The sequence below is a fragment of the Euprymna scolopes genome, chromosome 42 (assembly GCF_053919585.1).
Source record: "Euprymna scolopes isolate OS-2025 chromosome 42, ASM5391958v1, whole genome shotgun sequence".
Taxonomy (NCBI): Eukaryota; Metazoa; Mollusca; class Cephalopoda; order Sepiida; family Sepiolidae; genus Euprymna; species Euprymna scolopes.
Window position 1 is genome coordinate 24,626,459 of NC_136523.1, and position 7,256 is coordinate 24,633,714.

The window sequence follows — 7,256 nt, forward strand, 5'->3', positions numbered from 1 at the left end:
CAATATAGAAAATTTAAACGTATTATAAGATAATATTTATTTCAAAATAATTTTAACATGAAAACATGCAGATAGTTTTAAAACTTTGTGTATAACTTTTTTTTATATCTTTTAATAGACGTTTTTTTTATATATCTTTTAATAGACTTATTTTCCATGACTAAATTAACTCCATGACGCGCGTATAATCTTCATTTTCTATCCTTTCCCTTCTCTTTCTATGAGAGTCTAGACTAAATTAAACCATATGACAGGCAGCGGATGGTCACTCTCTTCCTTCTTTTTTCTTTCTTCTTCTCTTTCCCTTATGCTCAGCCGATTTTCAGTTTATTCCTCTTCTTCCTAGGTTAGTAAACGCGTGTCAAGTCATTTACGGGTAAGAACGTGCATATTTAGGTGTGCATGTGTGTGTGTGTGTGTGTGTGTGTGTGTGCGTGTGTGTGTGTGTGTGTGTGTGTGTGTGTGTGTATGTGTGTGTGTGTGTCTGTTGTTATGTCGGGTTACCGGACAGTCATAATGTTCTTGTTGTTTTTTTTTTTTAAATCCCTCCCATGCTAACTTAACTCCCACCCTCTCTATAAAATGTATTAAGTGGATTGCTACTACCACCCCTTGTGGTTTTTTGACGGTCGAGGCCCGATTCTTTTTATTTCTTTATTTCAGTATCAAAAATGTAATTGTCTAGCTTAGATGCTTGAAAATACCATAAGGTTGAAATAAATTATTGCATCGACAATTATGTAATTGTCGTGTTATATATATATATATATATATATATATATATATATATATATATATATATATATATATATAAAATAAAAATTACAATTAAATTTACCAAAATGATCCAAGATTGTATAATTAAAGTATATTTTAAATATTAAAGAATTAATATTTATAAAATTATCTCAGCCAGATGTAAAAGCTCGATAAAACCAAATAGGAAATAGAGCTTATAATATATATATATATATATATATATATATATATATATATATATATATATATATATATATATATAAGTTCAATATATATAGAAACATTAATACATGTATATATGTATGTATGTATGTATATATATATATTTATAAACATTAATATATATATATATATATATAAGTTCAATCGAGTGAGTTAGATGCAATTTCATATATATATATATATATATATATATATATATATATATATATATATATATATAAGAAAATCGGTATGTTCAATCGAGTGAATCCGTTAGATGCAATTTCATAGGAAGCCGTGAGTTGTCTTGTATTATTCAAAGCTAATTGCAGTTGCCGATATATGTGTGTGAGGGGGGGGGCGATACGATGTCTAACTCTACACGATTAGCCGTGCTATTCTATTAAGTGTGTGGCGTTATCATTTAGATTAATTTTTTTTGTTTCTATTATTATCTCCCTTTGAGTAGATCGCTCTCAGGTCCCAGGAGACGAATTTCGCTGTGTATAGTATTTTCCACTAAATTGAGTCTCTCTCACTTTATCTATTTTTTTTCTGTGATTCTCGTTCCGACGTTTTCCTTGCCATGAAACAATCGAATGAATCATTTGTTTCCCCGTTTTGCTTTCTTTTTTTCTTTGACTCGTTTTCTTTTCTTTCTTATTTTGTTTTTTTCTTTCTTATTTTTCTTTCCTTTTTTTTCTTTGTTATTTTTTCTTTCTTATTTTTCTTTTCTTTTTTCTTTTTCTTTGACTCGTTTTCTTTTCTGTCTTATTTCGTTTGTTTTCTTTCTTATTTCGTTTTTTCTTTCTTATTTCGTTTACTTTTCTTTCTTATTTCGTTTTTCGTTCTTTCCTATTTCGTTTTTTTCTTTTTATTTCGTTTTTTCTTTCTTATTTCGTTTACTTTTCTTTCTTATTTCGTTTTTCGTTCTTTCCTATTTCGCTTTTTTTCTTTTTATTTCGTTTTTTCTTTCTTATTTCGTTTACTTTTCTTTCTTATTTCGTTTTTCGTTCTTTCCTATTTCGCTTTTTTCTTTTTATTTCGTTTTTTCTTTCTTATTTCGTTTGTTTTCTTCATTTTGCTTTTTTTTGTTTCTTCGTTTTTTGTTTTGTTTCTTTTTTTGTTCGTTTCGCTCTAATTTCATTCCTGTTTCATTTTTTTAAAATCTGGTTTGTTTTCTTTCTTGTTTCATTTTTTATTTTGTTTCTTGTTTTTCTTCGTTTCGCTTTCTTTTCTTTCTTGTGTTGTTTTCTTCGTCTCGCCTTTTTTCTTTTTTTTTGTCATTTTTTTCGTTTCGTTTGTTTTCTTTCTTGTTTCATTCTTTTTTATTTCGTTTCTTTTTTTTCCTTTGTTTAATTTTTTGTTTCTTTCTTGTTTCGTTTTTCGTTTATTTTCTTTTTCTTTCTTGTTTTCTATATTTTTTCCTCGTTTCGTTTCTTTTTTCTTCGTTTCGTTTCCTTATTCTTTCATGTTTCATTTATTATTTCTTCGTTTCGTTTTCATTTTCTTCCTTTTCCGTTTAATTTTTTTTGCTTTCGATTCTTTTTTGTTTCGTTTTTTATTTATATTATGTGTCGTTTTCTTTTTGTTTCTCGCAACGGTTTTCCTTCGTTTTGTTTCGATTTTTTTTCTTGTTTAGATTTTGTTCGTTTATTTCCTTTTTCTTTCTTGTCCTATTTATTTTTCATTTGTTTCAGTTTTTTATTTTACTTTTTTGTCTTTCTTTTCTTCGTTTCATCTCCTTTGTTTTTCTTAGGTTCGTTTTCTTTTTTCTTCTCTCGTTTCTTTTTTCTTTCGCTTCGTTTTCTCTTTCATATATATATATATATATATATATATATATATATATATATATATATATATGGATTAATCACCAAACTCTCGATAGCTATATCCGTAGGAGAGTCAAAATGTTTTGGTTTCGATTCTAGTTGATGGTTCGAATATTATTTAAAACATCTCTTGAAATCACTAATATATAATAGATACAATATAAATACTAAATAGAGAATTCGTTCTGTAATAATAAACACGAACTCTGCATGAATTAAAATTAATTCAAGCGTATTTTATGACCCGTGAAGGCCGATCACCCCCAGGTAGTGAAATATACAGAATTTAGAATAAGAAGTGTGTTGTACTTTGCTTGAAGCATTATTCCTAGTGTTAAAAGGAGTTAAGAAAAGGCTATCTCAATCCGGTTCGTGGGAAACACCGTGGATAAGAGTTAGTTGATAAAAATTGACAATATTATAAAGAATTATATGACATATATATATATATATATATATATATATATATATATATATATATATTTACATGGGGTCACCACTTATAAAGGCTCGAAGGCCACTCAGGGATAAGGGTTATTGCGTGTACATTAATCAATGAGATAGTATTGTAGTAATCATTAATATTAGGGGTTTAGATAGAGTGTCTTACTTAAGGGGGCGGTTTGTCAGGAGTTTGTTTATGTTGGACTTGAAGACGTCCAAGTTGTAGTCAGGTGGGAAACTGGCAAGCGGCAGAGAGTTCCACTGGCATGCAGTTCTAAGAAAGAAGCTTTGCTCATTGAATCTTATTGACAGTAGTTTCAGCCAGACGGGTGTTTCTCGTGAAAGATTGGCGAGGGGGGACGAGGGATTGGAGCTCAGACGAGCACCTTTCATGGAAATAACGATAAAACAAAGACAGGCTCGCAACGCCTCTTCTGTGGGAGAGAGGTTGCAGGGAAGAGAAAAAGGTATCCCCCACTAAACCACGAAGTCTATTTTGTACTCTGTGAAGGCAGGATAGGCTGTTTTTAGCAGCTCCTGCCCAGATGTGGCAGCAGTACTCCATCCTTGGACGTACTTGGCTTTTATACAGATAGAGAATTGTATCAGGAATGAGATATCTTCTGGAGCGGTAGAAGGATCCCACCATTTTCTCAGCGTCCCTGGCAACAGATTTGAACTACGTGTTCCATTTCAGATCAGGAGTAAAGGTCAAACCCAGAAGCTTGTCAAAACATGGAGCCTCCCCAAGACGAGAGCGATACATTTCAATTGATGCCAGATGGGGATCAGAGCGTTTATGATGTAAAGATAGAAGCTTGGTCTTGGATGCATTAAAAGTAACCAGCCACCTCTTCCCCCATTGTACCAGGCGTTCAAGATCAGAGGAGAGAGAATTAGAGAGAAGTTTGCCATTTACGGCCTTTGATGTGTTGCCATAGATGGTCGTGTCATCAGCATAGATGTCAACGAATGATTTAAGTATGTGTTTTGGGAGATCATTGATGTAGATGAGGAAGAGGGTTGGGCCCAGGATGGACCCCGGGGGGACTCAAGCATTAATACTGTGGGCCTCTGATTTCTGCCCATCAACCACTATTCTTATGAACCTATCAAATAGAAATGATTTAATGATTGAGAAAACATTCAATTTAAAATGGATCTTTCTATTTTCACCTGGTGCTACCAGATCAGGTGTCTGAAGGTATTGGCTTTCTGGGATAATATGCACCGAATATCTGTGTGTTTTTGTTTTTCTATTCCCTTTTGCAAAACTTAATTATGCAAAATCCAAAACATAAACAACAACTCACTTTACCCCCTTTTCCTTTTCCCCACTCTCTCTCTCCCTCCCTCTTCCACAGTAGTTACCTGACTTTAAATATACTGAACGTTAATACTATAAATCCTTTCCCTCTCACATTGCAAAACTCATGTTCTTTAGGGCAGGGAGAAAAAAACAAAAAACAAATTCCACTACAAGACAACCAAAGTAAATACTGCAAACGACTGATTAAGGATACAAAAAGTGAGGCCCTTTCGGTGGGGCATTAGAATACGTCGACTGCCCCACTGCAGGGGGTAAAAGTCCCTCAATGGGGGTCCTGGATATGACCTTAAACTATATCCAGTGGTGAGGCCCCAGCTTGCGGGCTTTGGGGAGTGTGGAGCCACCCTTTAATTGCCATTGCTCCCAGCTCCACTCTGACCCGGAGTGGTAGTACCTGTTAGGCTCCCAACTATGAGTTAAATAGAAACCGACGTGAAAACAACAAATATATTCTATTAAAAAAAAAATTTCTTTAAAATCTTTGGATTCGGCATTAAATAATCCGAAAAGGGTTGATATGCCGTAAAACAAAACCAACCAACCAACCAACCAACCAACCAACAAACAAACAAAAAAGGAGAACAAGAAAAACCTTTTAGAACATAATTGGATGCAACATGATTAACCTGATGTAGTATATTGGATTCGACAATAAATAACCCGAAAAGTGTTAGTTTCTTTTTTCTACGTTCTTTCTTTAATAAGAAATTGAAAAACATACACATTCAGTTCTTGGCGCAGGGTATGATTACTGACGTATGACTTGTTTTGTTATTTGAAGATTTAAAACCTAGTTTTTTTCTTTCGGTACACTGTTACTTGGATTAATATTTTAATTTGTCTTTGATTTTTATCTAATGGAAAACGAAACAGCTAAATGGTAAAGTAAGACACTTGATGATAATTTAATATCATCTGTTGATCTTAAAAGTACAGCTCATTAATAACGGCGGTTGCGTTGCCGCTGTGGTAGACTAAGTATTTAAGCTATTTAACATTCTCTGATTCAGAAATCATTGCACCAGTATTCTAAGGATTTTGCTATACTGTACAATTACTGTCTGGATTTACGATGATTTTTTAAATGCTTGATGCTCCAAGATTTTTTTCATTGCTTTTGTATCCAATTTCTACAGTATTCGCCTCATGACTTCATTGTATCATTTTATATTATATTTTATTATGTTATTTTATATTCTATTCTATTATGTTATTTTTTATTGTATTTTATTATGTTATTTTATATTATATTTTATTATGTTATTTTATATTATATTTTATTATGTTATTTTATATTATATTTTATTATGTTATTTTATATTATATTTCATTATGTTACTTTATATTATATTTTATTATGTTATTTTATATTTTATTTTATTATTTTATTTTATATTATATTTTATTATGTTATTTTATATTATATTTTATTATGTTATGTTATATTATATTTTATTATGTTATTTTATATTTTATTTTATTATGTTATTTTATATTATATTTTATTATGTTATATTATATTATATTTTATTATTTTATTTTATATTATATTTTATTATGTCATTTTATATTGTATTCTATTATGTTATTTTATATTATATTTTATTATGTTATTTCATATTATATTTTATTATGTGATTTTATATTATATTTTATTATGTTATATTATATTATATTTTATCATGTTATTTTATATTATATTTGATTATGTTATTTTATATTATATTCTATTATGTTATTTTATATTGTATTTTATTATGTTATTTTATATTATATTTGATTATGTTATTTTATATTATATTTGATTATGTTATTTTATATTATATTTTATTATGTTATTTTATATTATATTTGATTATGTTATTTTATATTATATTTTATCATGTTATTTTATATTGTATTTTATTATTTTATATTTTATTTATTATGTTATTTTATATTTTATTTTTTATGTTATTTTATTTTATATTTAATTATGTTATTTCATATTATATTTTATTATCTTATTTTATTATGTTTTTGAATGTATTTCTAACAGTCTTTTGAATATATAGAAATCCTGTTTCGTTTATTTTTATTTTTATATATTTTTTATTTTTTAAAATTTAGTTAATACTAGCGGGGCTACCCGGCGTTGCTCGAGACCCTATAAACAATGAGAAAATTTAATTTTATTTTGAATATATTTGGGATTCCTAGGAGAGAGGAATTTTTAATGTCTATGTATTCTTTGCTATTTCGAGCAAAAGAATATTTTACCTACCGTAGGGCGGGTATAAGACGTATGAAATAATTGTATCTTACCTAGGGTAGGTAATTTACACAATGTATATGAAATAATGTAACCTTTGCAAGGACGGTGAATATACAATACATACTTAAAATAATTTTACCTACGATCAGACGTGTAATTTAAATACATATAAGAAAGAATTCCACATACTTTTTGACCCCAGAACGGACATTACTCTCTCCAATCCAACTCCCAAAGTGAACTTAAAATTAATCCAATCCTCAAAAGAACTTAAAATTAATATAATCATGCTTCTTTCTACCCACCTCTCCAACCTTCACATCATGCCCGGATGATAACATAAAGAATTAAAAAAATGTATATCACTCCCTATAGAAACTGACCTAGTAAACTTTCATAGTAAACCAACAATACATATGTATTTCCGTACTCC